Here is a 17,522-nt window from a genome sequence, read left to right on the forward strand (position 1 = left end):
TAACTCCGTTGTTTGTGTACCGATTTCGCTGGTTCAAACGGCAATCTCCTCAGCACAGTCTGCTGAACCAGCGAAAGGTATAGACATAACACGCTACCCAATTCTTGAGCCATAAGTTGTAGCTTTCGAAGGGGGACGTCTTTCACTGAATGTAATAGACTGCCAAAATTTTGAATATGACGTCATATTGTCGGTGCCACGCATCGCTTCAAAGCCCGATTTTTACGAGCGTGTGTTTGTGGAAGGCCTGGAAAGGAGATCATGTTGCGTCACTCTAGTGCGCCGGAGGGTGATGGGTGGACCGATAAGGCCAGATTTTGACATATTTATCACAGAATGAGGGTTGGATTTCAAGACGTTAATCGGTGTAAGACCACTTGATTTTTTCTCTGAGGGAAGCTCTCAGAGTGCCATCTCCATCTTTTCCACCTCCCTGCTTATACCATGGCTCTACTCTGTTAGTAGCTCCATGCTTTATGCGTAGTACCTTACCCACATATACAATACGGAGGTGGTGTACGTGTTTGTCAATCATTACGTAACCTACTGCATTGGCGTGGCAGCGCAGCGACAGGCTCACAAATACGACTTCTGAAGACCTTTGCGTGAGACTGACGGTTTGATTAGTTTGGAGTTCGAGTACCAGGTGGGTATTAGTCTGTAAACGCAGGCATGCCTAAACACAGATGTTTGGGTTTTTAGAACAAAATTTCATGTGTGTAGTCGTGGTGCTGTTAGTGTTAGTGACTATAATAAACGTTAGGGTCTATCAGTAGTATCACTCTTATGTGTTCAGTAGTGTCTGGGGACATGCCCATCGTATCACCACAGCTCAGGCCCTATACGTGTACGAAGCTGTTGTAGTGCAGAGACCGTACGTTTAAATGTCAGGAGTATCAGGAAGGAAGTTGCGAAGTTTTTAACGTTAGACCGCGTTTCCTGAATGGACAAGGTGTGAGCCATATCATGATTTGCTATGTAATTACTAGGAAGGCTAAGTTCCAAAGAACCTACTTTAAGAGTTGACGTTGACTAAGAGGGCTTAGCGTTACTCTGGTGATTTGCTTCTGCCAAATCTGGGCGAGATGCGGGCGCCATACTTTAATGCGTAGCTAACACCACGACCAGTAGAGGGCGTATTTTACAGTGCTATATAGCGGTGATTCCTGTCCCCCTTTCCTGTCCCGTAAATATTCCCTGTCCCCCTTTCCTGTCCCGTAAATATTCAATATTGAATGATGCGCCTTTAAGCACCACCAACAACAACAACCCCTTCATTTCACCTTTTTTTATAGGGGGCATGCAGGGGAAGAAATATAACGTTACTTAGCCTGGACCTTGTTTTGTCATACAGTCAGAAGTATCATTCCTGTTTAATCATGAAATGTAACTGAAGAGAAGTCATTTATTTTCCAATATGTAGTCTCACAATTACACATCACAAGCTTGACTTTGACCTAATTTCACTGAGTTATGCTGACCGTGTTATAACAATAGGGTTTCCCTGTACAGATGTGTGCACAGTGAAAAATGTGTTTTTAAGCAAGATTATAAGTTTAAAAGATGGTTTTCCTTTGTTATAAGAATTGTTTAGATTGCAGGAACAGTAAAATAATTTTACAAAGATTTGTATAAAAAATTTGGGTGTTGTGCCTCATATTCCTCTCAAGTACCGGTATGTATTTTCAGAATGTGTGTACCTCACATTATTAGTGGTCTGTCCTTAACACAAGGTCCTCAGGACCAGAAAAATGTGCTTGTTATAATGAAGCCTTGTTATATCAGGGTTACAAAAATAATACAATACAAATTGAAATTACAATCTAGGACCACAAAAAAATTACCTTGTTATAGTGAACTTCGTTACATCAGTGATAATTGTAGAGAGTTCACTGTATAGCCTATACAGGTATTGTTGTAACGTTTGTATTTTTCCTTTCTTTTCTTTCTGCAGGTACTGGTTGCTTTGGAAGGAGATTTATGTTGGTCTTTGTTGAAAGTACGTTTGTGTTTGTGTTTGTTATTTGTTGAATCATCTTCATCCTACATTTCATCTCATACCATTTCACCTTCATCCTTGAATATTCAGTGAATATTCACTGAGATTACATCTGGAAATTCATCCTGGAATTCACGAACTCATCCCTGAAATATCTGAAATATACCTGAAATACCTGAACTTTACCTGAAATACCTTAACTTGAACTTTACCTGAAATACCTTAACTTGAACTTGAAGAAAGCTGAGAACAGAGAACTTCTGAGTGCATGAGAATAAGACAGTATCAGAAGGAGAGAAAGTTTCAGAATCAGAGGCAGAAAGGGTTAGAGTCAAAGAGAAAAAGAGTGAAATCAAAGAGAGGAAGAGTGAGAGTTGACGAAAAAGGAGTAAAAATTAAGCAGAATAACAGAGTTTTAAAGAGTGTTTGAATGAAAGAGTGCATTCTTTAAAAGGATAGTTAAAAACTGGAAAGAGAATTGTCCTAGAGAAGGCGAGAAGTTTGCTGGAAACTTGAAAATAGAAACAGTTAATTTGAGAAAAGGTGTTTAAGAGTCCAGATTACACTGAAAGATTATTAAAGAGTGCCGTCATAAGACGAAAGCATTATAGTGTTGTAAACTAATTGGGGTAGACAAAATTTGCACCTTCAAGGATTATTTGATATTTGATATATTCTGCATTGAAAGTTGCTGCAAATAAATCAACTACAGTTGGCAAGAGCTAATAGCTAGGAGTTGAAATTTTGAAGGAATTGTTAAAAGTGTGAGAAACAATTTATGAGGTGAGGCGAGAAGTATACTAAAAGTTTTATGTAAAAATATTTTTTGGTATCTTGAGTCTTGAATTTTCGTTAATTGTTGATAGGATAAAAGAATAATTGAAGAGCGCCATCTTCAGATAAAAGCATTTTAGTCATAGTAAACGAAGGGAGAGACGTTAATATTGCACCTTAAAGGGCTATTTATAAATATTGGGCTGTGAAAACAAAAGCACAATTAGTAAAAGACATACCTTTATTGCAAAAGGAGTCATCTCAAAACAGAAACATTACTGTTTCTTTAATTGTCAGTGAAGACAAAGAATAATTGGTGAAATTGAAATTTTTGTTGCGAAAAGCCCTACCCTAAGAGAAAAACATATAAGGGAGACCGATTATTGTGCAGTTAAGGCAAAAGCATAATTGGTAAAATTGTAACCTTTTTTACAAAGAGCATAATCTCGAGATAAAGGCATAATTTAGTCAAATCAAATGTTAGAGAATTGAAGCTGAAATTTCTGTTGGCAGATATCGTAAAAGGAAATTGGCATAGCTTTTCTATAAAGTAGGAATTGAAGCACGTAACAGACAAAGAGTGCCACCTGTTGCTAGAAACAAGCAAACATTGTAGAAATATCCCCACCTGTTGGTAGAAACATTATATGGATCGGTGTTGCAGCTTACTGCTGGAATTTGTATTGCAGTGAAATATAGTACATGTACTGTACACATGTATTAGTGCAACTTTCAAAGCTATTCAATCCGACAATTTTGTTACCAATCGCAGTACTAGTGGAGTAGGTGTGATTCATAAAAGTATAGTGATTCAAGGAATATAACTGTGTTGATTGACAGTTGATTGATATACATTTATTTAGTAATAGGTACCATTATACTTTCAAAGATTCGAAAGCCCTGTAGTTTGACAATGGAAGCAAGTGAATTCAAGATTGTTATTGGTGATATCCTAGATATCCTCCATAGTTGTGACTTGATGAGAAATGTAGAGGTCAGTGAATGTGATGCATGCTGCAGTGTGATCAATGAAAATGAAAGCAGAGTACCATGTGAGGATTGTGGCAAGCAGTTTCATGTGATGTGTACAGGAACTATTTCTCATGAGGCTAGAATGTGTGATGCAAGGTTGATTTGGATATGTTCAGCATGTGGAAGCAATAATATTGCCCATCGCATCTTTGACAAAATTGGCATTCCTTGTCATTTCAATAGATACGAACTTCTCGAAGACCTTGGTGATGAAGATTTTCATGTTGATGTTTCACTTACATCATGCAAGAGCAACCAGAGAAAGAAACCAACGAAGAGACTGAAAAAGAGGTATGTGAAAAGAAAGAACAAACGTGGTGTTCTAGGAATGACAAATGTGTGTGTGGAGGAAAGAGCAAATTGTGACAGAGATGAATCAGATCCGACATTCATCTCAAATCTCACTAGGAGGCAATTTGAACCATTAGAAACTGCAGTTGATGATGGTTGGACAACTGTGAAATCAAGGAAGACAAAAGTGATTGAGAAGGCCAAACTGACAACATCCCAAACAATGACTAACAATCCTAAGACCAAGACCAATAACAAGAGCACAGTGAGATCAGTAAATGGTGTGATTCTCCAACCTGGCGTGACCTACATTGGCAAAGCAATGAAAGGCTACTATCTTGAAAAACAGAGAAGAGCCAAGACCAGCAAAGGCAAAAAATCAAAAGTAGAAACAAGGCAAGAAGAACATGGTGAACTCGTGAAGCGAAATATGAATCGAAACTTGGACACAGAACGAAATGATAGTCTGCAGGTGTATACTGAATCTGTATTGAATGTATATTCAAAGTGTGTTCAGTCACCTCATGTTATGGCAAAATACTCTGAGCAAATCTATGCAAAAACACAGAGAAGTTGGGCTGATGTGGCTAAAAGCACTCCGAATATGACTAATGGATGTTTCGTACTGAGTGGTGATCAGGCTACATGTGTCTCTGTCCTTTCCACAGACATTGAAAAAGAAGTTTGGAATGTAAACAGGCTCTATGGAGGTGGAAATGCACGGCAACCAAGAAAGAAAGGTCGTTTCACGAAGATCCGCAACAAACAAAGTGTGCCAGTGGTTAAAAATGCTGACTCACAGGTGCGTAACAATGAAAAGGTGAAACATGACATTTTTGAAGGAGAACTTGCAGCAAAGAATGAAAAGTTGTGTAAGAATGAAATATCTGACCGTGAGGACAGTAATTCCACAAATAGAGACAACACAGGCTCGAATGATATGTCCAAAGTGAAGTGTGACAGAATCCACGATATGCATGAACTAAACCCATGTTACAGCGAAACAAAAGATGTTGAAGGTGACAGTCAAATATCAGTGAATGAATTGTTCTCTGTGAATTCTACTACAAATGTAAATGTTCACTCTCCGTGTCACAAACCTGTTTCAGGTATGCAAAACATGTGTGTTCAAGTTTGTAATGAATCAATATTCCTGCCTGAACGTGAAAAAACTATTAATCCATCTGATTGCATAGTAATGAATGCTGATTCTGCAAATAGTGTTGACCACCATAATTCATATGATGTTCAAGAATCGTCTGTACTTATATTAGATGGTGAACCAGCTGCAAATGATTTAGAGACTGAAGAACGTGTCTGTAAGCCTGTTTCTCTTTCAGATTCAGAATATGATAGAAGGCAATCATATCCTCTGACTAAAACAATCGCACAAGGAAATTTTAATCAAGGTGATCAACGATTTGGTTATACTGCTGGCAAACAATGTGCATGTAATTCTATTGTGGCAGTTCTCTACATTCAAACAAAGAATGGAATCGAAATGAGACCTCGTGATCTTGATCAGATTCTGACACTTGGGAATGAGTTGTATTATTACATAAAGAAGGATTCACAACTGAATGAAGAGCTTGTAATGATAGATGAATTACCGAAGGAACTTCATATTCTGGATGAAAAATTTCAAATAACCTATGGTGAATCGAAATATGGAGTGTTGGAAGGAGATCAAAACAATTTGTCAAATTTTGGTGCTTTGCCATTGAGTCAAGCATTAGAACAAGAACTGTGCCGATATGATGCATGTCTTATGAATTTTGCTGAGAGTACATTTGCAATCATTAGGCATCACAGTGGTTATTATGTGTTTGATTCTCATTCCAGAAGTCATGATGGATACTTGGTACAAGATGGATGCAGTGTCTTGCTTAGCATTTCATCATGGCAAGGTATACAGGTACACTGTTTGAATTTGGCAAAATCTATGGCATGTGATTTACGTACTACTCAGTTTGAATTAACCGGTCTGGCAGTAGAATTCAATTCTAAGAAAAATGTATTGACAAGTAGTGGCTCTAAGAAATCAAAGACCCTAAATACTGCGTGTGGGAATATAAATGATCAAAACAGCGACTATTCGCAACATTGTCATCATATTGAAAGAAATCTGAGTTATAGTGATGAGACTCAAAATGTAACAATAAAGGAAACCAGAGTTAATGTAAGCAGTGATGACTATGGAAGTGAGAATGAAGTTGAATTTGTTTCACTTGAAAAGACAACACAAAGAAGAGATAGAAACTTCAAATTTGCACCAATTACATATGTAGACAAGCAGTGTTTGTGCAATAGATTAAATGTCAATTACTGTGGCGCAGCCAGTGAACCAGTGGAAGATACAAATGAAAATTTGTGTATGAGGAAACCTGTAAATATCAAGAGAGTTATGGGTGATGGCAACTGCTTTTACAGAAGTATTTCTCATGTAGTTACTGGCAGTGAAGGAAACCATTTCATGCTCAGGAAATCCAATGTGGCACATTTACTGGAAACGGGTGATTTATTTAAAAATTTAATTAACACAGTGAAATATCAGAATGTCAGGGACTTTGTACTTCAAGAGAAATTGATGGATTTAGGAACATGGGCTGGTCACACTGATATTAGTTCAATGGCACATATGCTAGATTGTGATATATATGTGTATGATGATCGTACAAAAAATTGGCAAATTTTGTCTGCAAGGAAACCGGGGTACTATAACAAAGTAACAACTGAAAGAGGCATATATATTGTGTTCACTGGAAGCAATCATTTTGATGTAGTTGAAAGTGTAACTGCTGTTCAGTCTAGTACTTTGGATGAAAAATTAAGTGTGTTTCATGTGAATTCAGATGCAAATGTGGAAAGTAAAAAAGAAAGTCATCATGAATCATCTAAGGCTACCGAAAACTTGACATTGAAGAAAGGCAGTGTTAGAGTGAAGAAAATGATGTCCAAACAAATAATGGTGTCAAACTTGCAAGAGACACAAATTCCATTACAAAACACATGTCAACAGACAGTAGTCGATGTTGATGCATCCGAGGTGAAACAAGTGGGAGAAATTAAAAAGATTAATCTCATGTACACACCTGTGAATAAATTTGACAGAGAGAAGTTTTGTTGCAAATTAGGCATAAAGGTTAATGACAAATGTAGCAGTAATGATGTGCAAAAAGATATGGTGGAAAATGGTAATATTACTGTCCTGTCACAACCATTAACTATCTATAAAATTAGTGGTGATGGAAATTGCTTTTACAGAGCTATGTCATATGTCACATGTGGCAAGGAAGATTCACACCGTGATGTTCGAAAAGCAACAGTTATGCATATTTTACAAAACAAGCAAGATTATGTAAGCCTTTTAAGATCAGGATACACAGATGTTGTAAAATACATTGCAAAGGAAAGAGTATTCAACAATGGCACATGGGCTACAGAATTGGAAATAATGGCCTTATCAAATCTACTAGATACTGATATTTATACATATGAAGAAAACTGTTCAAAATGGAAATTATTTGGTGCAAGCAAACTTCAGTTTGGAATTGTTACATCACAAAGAGGTGTTTACTTGCAACACACAAATGGCAATCATTACGATGTTGTAGAGTCTGTATGTCCAAGGATCCAAACATTAAGTTCATGCCAAAACTTGTCAAGACCACAAAACATTACCGCTATGGAAACGCCTGTGACAAGAAAGAGAAGACTCACAACTGAGAGAAAAGTTACGAAACAAGTCGGTGATTGTCAAATCAATGTATTGAACAATGAAGTCTTAGAGGATGACATTGAACGTGCTGTTAAAATGAGTAGGGATACTGAAGAATCTGAAGAAGTTGAAACTACAAGGCAAACTACAAAAAGGAAAAAACAAAGAAAAAAAAGTAATGCAAATATTACCAGACGAAAAAATAGAGATCGAATGAGAGCACAGAGAGAAAAGAAAAAAAAATGAGCAAAGACAGTTAGAAATAGAATGTTTATCAGATGTTCAGCCTTTTCTATTCCGCAAACTAAAAAATGCAGCTGCAAAGAAAGTAAAATATCAAACAGATGAACCTTACCGGTTCGAAAAGAGAAGAGAAATTAAGGAGAGACAAAGAAACAGGTACTTGTTCGATCCTACTTACAGAGAAAATGTCAAGAGAGCAATGAGCAGAAAGATGAGAGCTAGATATCAACGCAGTGCTTTATTAAGAGAAAAAATCAAGAAAATGATGAGGACAAAGAAGAAAGCTAGATACCAAAATGATGCTTCATTTCGAGAAAAAATTAAGAAAAGGATGAGAACAAAGATGAAAGCCAAATATCAAAACAGTGCTTCATTCAGAAAAAGGCTGAAGACAATGAGGAAAGTAAACTATGGGTGCAATGTTCTACATAGAGAAAGGCTTAAGAAAATGAGGAAAGCTAGATATCAAAACAATGCTTTATTCAGAGAGAGGCGTAAGAAAATTATGAGGAAAGTTTCAAACATTAAGTACAAGACAAATTTTTTGTACAGACAGCAGGTTGCAATGAGAAACATGAAACGAAAAAAACAAGAAAAAATGAATATGAGAAATTGTGACCATGTTTTGAAAAAATTTAGGGAAATTGTTTCACACGGCCCTGAATATGTATGTTGCGTATGTTTGAAATTATTATTCAAGAATCAAGTATTGAAGTGTACAAAAGCAAAATATAACGATTTGAGGTGCTTAAAGGAGGAGTATTTACATACATGCAGCGATGACTGTGATATTGACTGTCAAATAGTAAAGTCATCAAGAAATTTTTTATGGGTTTGTTACACTTGCCACAGGAAATTATTAGCTGGTAATATGCCTGCTGAAGCTAGCAGAAATAATTTAGAATTACGTGCTATTCCTGCGGAACTTGGAAATCTGAATCAGTTGGAAACACATTTGATTGCACTAAACATTCCATTTATGAAAGTTTTGAATTTGCCTAAAGGAGGACAATATGGAGTGCATGGCCCAACAGTTTGTGTACCTTCACGCACAAATGAAACTGTAAAGATATTACCTCGACCGGAGACTGATGATCAATTAATTCGCGTAAAGCTAAAGAGGAAACTGTCATATAAAGGACATTATGAATATCAGTTTGTCAAGAAAAACAATGTCCTAGCTGCATTGGAATATTTGAAAAAGAATAATAAGTGGTATTCTGATATTGCTATTGATAGCGAATGGGACTCTGATTTATCAGACAAAAATAGTAAAACAGCTTGTGGTAAACTATTTGATTTAAGTGAAACTAATGATGATGATGATGATATAGAGGATGATCAAGATGGACGATTACAAGGCATTCAGTTGGGCACATGTTTGCAGAAGGTTGATATGAGACAAGAAGTGCTTGATCAGTTTTTTGATGATATTATATGCTGTGCTCCTTGTGAAAAGAATAGTCCTGTGTCACTATTGATGGATGAGAGTAATGAGGCAAAATGTTTTCCTGCTCTGTTTCCAACAGGCCAGCCAACATTTCACGATACCAGGTACATTAAAGTAACACTTGGTCGTTATTTGCATAATCGTTTGATGCATGTAGACAACAGATTTGCAAAAAATACAGAATATATTTTCTATGCTCAGTGTATTTATGAACTGCAACAAATACTTTCTAGTGTTTCTATAGCTGTCAGAAAAAGCTCAGAGAAAATAGATAATTCCACATTGATGCGATGTTCAGATCTAAAGGATGCAAGAAAACTTCATGAGATACTGGATTCGAATAAAGGATATAAATTTCTGAAACAAATACGAGGAACACCTCCATACTGGCAATCTACACAGAAAGATGTATTAGCAATGGTTAGACAACTTGGAAAGCCTACATGGTTTGCATCATTTTCATCAGCTGAAATGAGATGGCCTGAAGTTATTAACACATTGCTAAATCAACAAGGTGATGGGAGAAAAGCAAGTGATCTGGATTGGACAGATAAGTGTAATTTATTAAAATCAAATCCAGTGACAGTAGCTCGTATGTTTGATAAACGCTTTCATGCATTTTTGAACAGAGTGATTCTTTCTGAGGCAGAACCTATTGGCAAGATAATTGACTATTTTTACAGGATTGAATTTCAACAGAGAGGATCTCCACATACACACTGTTTATTCTGGGTTGAAAATGCACCTAATTTGGGTGTCGAGAAAGATGAAACTGTCATAGATTTTATTGATAAGTATATTTCATGCAACATTCCATGTGAGGATGAAGATGAAGAACTGTATGAAATAGTGAAGAATGTTCAGCTTCACTCAAAGAAACATTCAAAATCATGCAAGAAAAAGGGAACCTCCTGTAGATTTAATTTTCCAAGACCACCTTCTGAGAAAACATTTGTTGTGAAGCCTGATGATAATCCAGAAGTTACAGATGAGGCTCAAGATGTTCTGTCTGCAGTAAAGAATTCATCATGTGTGGAAGGCAAATATGATAATGCTAGGCAGCTCTTTGAAGCTCTTGGGATGTCTCAAAAGGAATTTGAAGATGCCTATAATGCTGTAGCTACAAAAGAAGATGTAGTCATGAAAAGAGATCCAAAAGATATATGGGTTAATCAATATAATTCATTCTTACTCAGAGCTTGGAATGCCAATATGGATTTGCAGTATATAACAAATGAGTATGCCTGCATTGTTTATGTTGTGTCATACATGTCAAAAGCAGAAAGAGAAATGAGTTTGCTCTTGAAAAATGCTGAAAGTGAAATGAGAGAGGGCAATGAAGATGCTCGAAAGAGTATGAAAGAAATAGGACATGTGTATATGCAAAACCGTGAAGTTTCAGCACAAGAAAGTGTGTATCGTGTTTGTGGCCTGAGATTGAAAGAGTGCTCAAGAAAAGTAGAGTTTATACCTGTTGGACCAAACCCTGTGAGAATGAGTCTACCACTGAGTGTTATTCAAAGCAGACGAGACGATGATGATAGGAGCCCATGGATGCCAAGCAGAATTGATAAATATAAAGCCCGACCTGATGGTTTTGAATTTGAAAATATGTGTTTAGCCACATTTTGTTCAAAGTATAGACTACTCAGTGAATCTGATATAAAGGGTAAGAAACAGAAACAGAGTGTGTTTAAATTGAGAGATCAGCTGGGCTATATACAAAAAAGAACAAGAACCAATGATGCTGTAGTGAGATACCCTCGTTTTTCACCGACTGTAACCCCAGAAAAATATTATCAGAGTATATTGCAACTATTTTTGCCATATCGTACTGATAAACAGTTAAAACCTGACCAATTTTTGACATATGAGGAATTTTATCAAAATGGATCTGTTCGAATGTTTAATAAGAATTTGGAAAGTGTCAAAAGTATTGCCAATGAAAATCTCAGGCAGTATGAAAAAAACGCTGATACAATTGATCAGGCACAAGAATATCTTGAGAAATTTGGTGCACAAGAAGATGCATGGGGATTACTCTGTCCAGAAACAGAAGTTGAAAGACATGAAACAGCTAAAATCCATGTAGAAGTTGAAGATGCTGACAATGAGTTTAGAATCCCAGATCTTGAATCTAAATCTCAGGAGAAAGAGTCATATGGCATAGAATTTCGATCATGTAGCATTTCGAGAGAAGACAGTAATGTCTTATTAAGAACTTTAAACAGCAAGCAGCAAAAAGTGTTCTACAAAATACGACAATGGTGTCTTGACAGAGTTAATGGAAAAGAAGCCACACCGTTTCAGATATTTGTGACAGGTGGTGCTGGAACAGGAAAAAGTCATCTGGTGAAATGCATATGTAATGAAGGGACAAGAATTCTAGGTAAAATGATGCATAATCCAGATGATCTTTCAATTATGAAAGTAGCTCCAACTGGAATTGCAGCCTACAATATTGATGGTAGTACTATTCATAATGCACTGTCCATACCCATTTCTGCTTCATTACCTTATCAACCCCTTGGAGAAGAAAAGATAAGTCATTTACGTACTCAGCTGGGCCAATTACAGATACTAATAATTGATGAAATATCCATGGTTGATCAGAAGCTACTGTGGTATGTACATGGACGTTTAAGGCAAATAAAGCAGACGCGTGATGATGCTCCATTTGGAAAGGTTTCAGTTATTGCAGTTGGAGATTTTTATCAGTTACCCCCAGTAAAAGGTACTCCTTTGTATAAAGATACATTGCAAAGTTCTTTATGGACGGACAACTTCTCTATGATTAACTTGGATGAAATAATGAGACAAAAGGATGATGCAGACTTTGCTGTTCTTTTGAACAAATTAAGGGTAAAAGAAAAGAAAGATGAATTATCAAGTGATGATTTTGCAGTTCTTCAATCATGCCAAACTGGAGAACAATGTGAGGATGCACTGCATATATATTCTTCAAACAAACAAGTAAATGACTGGAATAAAATAATGCTTCACAAGAAATGCACAAATATCATCTGTCTTGATGCAGAAGATTTTGAACTTGGCGATAAGGGTAAAAACAAAGCATGTGACAAGCCACGGAGATGTACTAAAGCTTCTTTGCCAGCATATCTTTGGGTTGCTGAAAATTCTAGAGTGATGCTGATCAAAAATGTGAATGTGACCAAAGGTTTATCAAATGGCTGCATTGGCACTGTAACTGACTTAGTAAGAGTAAATGAAAATGCCAGACCCTCAAGTGTGCTTGTGAAATTTGATGATGAAAAAGTAGGAACACAGTCAATAGAAATGCAACAGGAATCAATTGGGAAAAAATATACGAGGAAACAATTTCCCTTGAAATTAGCATATGCATGCACAATACATAAAGTACAGGGCATGACAATGGAAAAAGCTGTTGTTTCTCTGAAAAATATATTTTTGCCCGGACAAGCATATGTTGCTCTGAGCCGTGTCACATCAATACGTGGACTAACTATTGAAGATTTTGATCCCAAAGTTATATATTGCAATCCAACTGTTAAAGAAAGTTTAGAAAACATGCCAACATTTGTTGATGAAAAGAGCTTTCATAATGATGTTTCTGTTGCGACTCTGAATATAATGCTACATAACATTCAAGGTCTTAAAGCACATTTCAAAGATATCCAATCAAACCTCCTATGTAGAAATTCTGATATTATTTGTTTAACTGAAACTTGGCTTAATGATGACATTTTTGATGTGAATTTAGATCATTTTAAAATGTACAATCAACCTCGGTCAAAATCTTATTCAGATGAAAGTCCCTTATTTTCGGCACTGAAAAATCAAGCACATGGTGGAGTTGCAGTGTACAGTAAAATCAAATCTATTAGTAGGCTGGATTTACATGTCAATAATCTAGAATATATTACATTTGCAGTAACTTGTCCTTCATGTCTCATTTCTGTGATATATAGACCTCCCAGATATGATAAGAAACAATTTTGTGAGAAACTGAAGAGACTACTCGTAGAATTGCAGCAGAGAAGTACGAAACGCATAGTTATTGGTGACTTCAATGAAAATCTCAGACAAGGTTCAAGTGATTCATGTGTGCATAAATTGATGTATTCTTACGGATATCAACAACATGTATTTGATGCTACAACAGAAGGTAATACATTGATTGATCATGTATATAGCACAGGTATAGACTCACTTCATGTTGAAGTTATTCCACTTTACTACAGTTACCATGAGGCTATCAGAATACAGTTCTGATGAGTGATGTCTTGAGTTTACGCAAAGTAATGTGGCACATATATTCAAATCAATTGATATTTATTTTCTTTTGTCATCATATTTCCTTTTGTAATACAGAATGAGGAAAATAAAAAAGTGTGAATAGGACAGAGCATACAGCAATTCAAAAACAAATGAGTAGAAGTGATACTTATGATCAATACTGAGGTGTTTGAAGTTAAAAAAAAAAAATTGCAATGAGTAAAACATGTGAAGTATGGAGGGTTCCACTGGGAAGATTATGCTTGTGAATATGAAACAAGACTTCAACAAAAGTATGACTACTAGTACTACAGAAAACAGCGACATTATGAGACAGAAAGTGACAATTCAGTGATTATAGACTTCCTAAATATGACCCAAAAATAATGTGAGAAATTATGGAAATTAGTTGTTGAATTGCACCAAATAAGTACAAAAAGCATAGTTATTGGTGAATTTAATGAAATTCTCAGACAAGGTTCAAGTGATTTGCTTGGCATAATTTGATGTGTTCTTATGAATATCAACAACATGAAGTTGATGCTACAACAGAAGGTGACACATTTATCGGTCATGTATGTAGTATAGGTATTAATGATCTCACCATTGAAGTTATTCGCCTTTACTACAGTTACCATGAAGCTATTTGAATACTGTTTCACTGAACTTGTTTTTACTAATAACATTAGATGTTTATTCAAGGTTTTTTTCATAATGCTGAAATCAAATGAAATATATTTTCATCTTTCATCATACATATTTTTATGATGTTATGGAGAATAGATGAAATATGATGAATGAAATGAACAGAATGTACAACAGTAGTGAAACCTTATGATAATATTAAATTGTAATGAATACTGAAGTGATTGAAGTGAGGAAAACAGTGTGCCATGAGCAAAGTGTGCAAAGGGTGGAGAGATCCACTGAAGCGACCTTGATTGTGCACAGGAAACAAAACTTGGGCAACAATAAAAGTACTACATAACACATTGACATTATAAAGAAAAAATAAATAGACAACGACAAGAGCATGCAACAGAAACAATGATCTTTGATTGCTTGTTGAAAGAAATGTGGGCTTGCATGTCAAGAAGAAGGAAAAACACATAAATTGTGTAATTGCAAAAATGATTTAAAGGACTGTAATTATAATGTTACATGTATGTCAGCAATAGTGGTGATATTAAAAATTTATGAAGTGGTAATGCTGAATCTAGGTGAGAATTATCAACCCTTTTCACAAAGCAGTAGCTGAGCTGGTAGTTGCTCTTCTCTAAATATCATTGTTGGAAATGTAACTATAAAAGGAAGATACAAGTTCAGTATGGAACAGAAATAAAACAAAAGACAGAAAATGGAATTGAAATAGAATAGACAAAGAATAAAAATAGAACAGGCACAACAGAAATAAAACATAGCTCAGAAAATGACAGTGCAGAAAGGTAGATTTTGGCATAATAATCATTTTGAAAAATATTTTTTTTCAGAGAATTAAATGCTGATAATGATAAGTTTGTGTTACTATTTGATGAGCGTTTAGAGCTGAGGAAAATCAAATTGTAAATGCTGATGAAAGTGCTTTGAAATAAATGGAAAAAGTAGGAGTTGCATTTATTTGTGCAAAACCTGATCAATAGGCACATGTTGTAATTGATAGAAATGAATATTTCACCAGAGAAGATAGAGTGAAATCCATGAGTGATCATGTATATGGTGCAAGAATTGTATTTATTACGTAAACATTATGAGCTACATAGCACAAGTTTTGATTGATTTCATGCAAATTTATGAAAAATGTTTTGAGTTTTCAAACCCCTGTTTCTCAAACATTTGCTTTCATTGATTGATGTCATTGTTTCTCTTTAGCACCCATGGTAGTGAGAATAAAGCACTGGCCAAAATGAAAAAAGCATCAATTAGGTGTATTTCATCTAGGTGTTTATGGCTAACATCTTTATGTCTTTACATTTGCCTGGTGAATGATGAACTGGTCTGTGCTTGTGCCGCAATCATGTCCAGCCTTGTACCCAAGTGTTTCCACCGGTGAGTTTTATTTCTTTTTTGCTTTTTTTTCCCCCTACTTTTTGTCAGATTTGTATGCATTTAACTTTTCACACAACTTTTTGACAAAATCAGGCTCAATCATACTCAGTGTTCAAATTAAATTCTCACAATAATCTCTCCAGGTGTGTTTTTAAGCTGTATTAGCATAACCCGTAGAATTATGCATACACAGGTGTTTCTTCAGAATTATTTTTTTTCCCCCTGAAATGTTTGTAATATATGTTCTATCATCTAAAGTCTGTGATCTGAAACAGTTTGTTAATTCCATATTACATTTATGAAATGTTATTCACATATTCCTTATTCTTATAAATGTGACTGTACAAGTGTAGTTTTGTTCTGTCCAATTTACATTGTAGCTAAACATGATATACATCCAGAGAACTATAATGTATATGCTGTACTCCTGTAAGAGAAATAGGTATATGTATTCATGAAAAGAAAGGTTAACATAAAAGGTGATGTGATGTTATGTGAAGTTGTGAATGTTTCAGTACAGTTGTGTTCGCAAGTTATGACTACAAGAAATTGGTTGTATCTGTCTAAAATATGTAAAACATAATGTAACTTTCTTCGTAACATTTGTGATAATGATATTTATGTTCTCCCATTCTAACAACACATATTTCAGTTCTTTCATTTTATCGATGTTAAAAGATAAGCAGTGTACTTCATTTGTAACAGTATGTTGTTTATGTCTTTTAAAGCAGGGTCTTGACCAACAGAGAGAACACACCAGCTTTGCTTTGCAGCGTTGGTGTAGCACAGGGAGTAGAACTCTACTGGTTAAAGGCTCAAAACCAGTCAATTGGACCAGGTGTGGATCGCATCTATTTCAACTGTGTGGACAGCTGTCAATCTTGGATCAAACTTGGTTGACATGCAAGCACTTCATATCAGATGATAACAGATGAGCAACGTAATAGTTTCTCAGGACTTCCACTCTCTTCCATCTACAATAATTCTAAGCACAGTGAACAGTATGCATGATAAATGCAAAAGCAAAGGGTATAAATGTAATTGAAGTATTGTGGAATGATTTACGCAACATAAAATACCTCAATAATTATTAATTTTATGTTTATGTGGTGGTAATCAGATCATGTGTAGTATTGGAAGGTACGGTAAGTTAGCCATAGTGGCATGTTAAGCCACCGTCCCTGGAGACACTCAAGTGGTAACGTGTTAATGACCCATAGCATAATCATTTACACCACCATATTGTTTTCGTGATTGACACAGAAACGTCTTTGATTAAGGGCAAAACCAAAATGTAGACCATAAAAGTAGAAGTATGTGAAATGCAAATGTGCAGTATTTTTACATTTTTCCATTATGGATCAAAGCTATGACTTAGATATTAGATGATGATTGTGAGAAGCAAGTGTGGGTCTTTTTTTCTGTTTTATCCTTTGAATAATTGCAAAGATGCAAAGTTTAAAAAAAATTAACAACAAGATTTTCATGACTTAGCGTCTTTGCGCTCGCGCAAACGAGAAGGGTATTCCCCCTCCCACAGTAAGGAGCCTTTTTTAAATTTGTAGCTGTTAATAAAGGATCTGGTGCATAATTAAGTGACTATTGTTTGCTAATTTGGCATGATGAAGGGAAATACACCTTCAATTGCAAGCATCACTTCAATCCTTTTAGCTACACTCCTCAAGTTGCAATTTCACTTGATGTCTGAGAAA

The 17,522-nt window shown here is 35.6% G+C and overlaps 1 long non-coding RNA gene across 3 annotated transcripts; it reads left to right on the top strand.

The window, feature by feature from the left end:
* Positions 1-534: 534 nt before the first annotated feature.
* LOC139714010 (uncharacterized) lies at positions 535-17,245 on the top strand. Of its 3 annotated transcripts, none has more exons than XR_011709670.1 (7): positions 535-646; positions 1,955-1,999; positions 3,989-4,096; positions 4,765-4,898; positions 5,939-6,011; positions 15,787-15,810; positions 16,542-17,245. It is a non-coding gene; the product is annotated as an uncharacterized lncRNA (long non-coding RNA). The 3 variants fall into 3 exon arrangements; XR_011709669.1 differs by having other exon boundaries at positions 5,939-6,003; XR_011709668.1 differs by lacking the exons at positions 15,787-15,810; positions 16,542-17,245 and having other exon boundaries at positions 5,939-6,084.
* The last annotated feature ends 277 nt before the right edge of the window (positions 17,246-17,522 follow it).

The sequence above is a fragment of the Diadema antillarum genome, unplaced genomic scaffold, assembly GCF_040938485.1.
Source record: "Diadema antillarum isolate AM-2024a unplaced genomic scaffold, OU_Dant_1.0 seq00002130_RagTag, whole genome shotgun sequence".
Lineage (NCBI taxonomy): Eukaryota > Metazoa > Echinodermata > Echinoidea > Diadematoida > Diadematidae > Diadema > Diadema antillarum.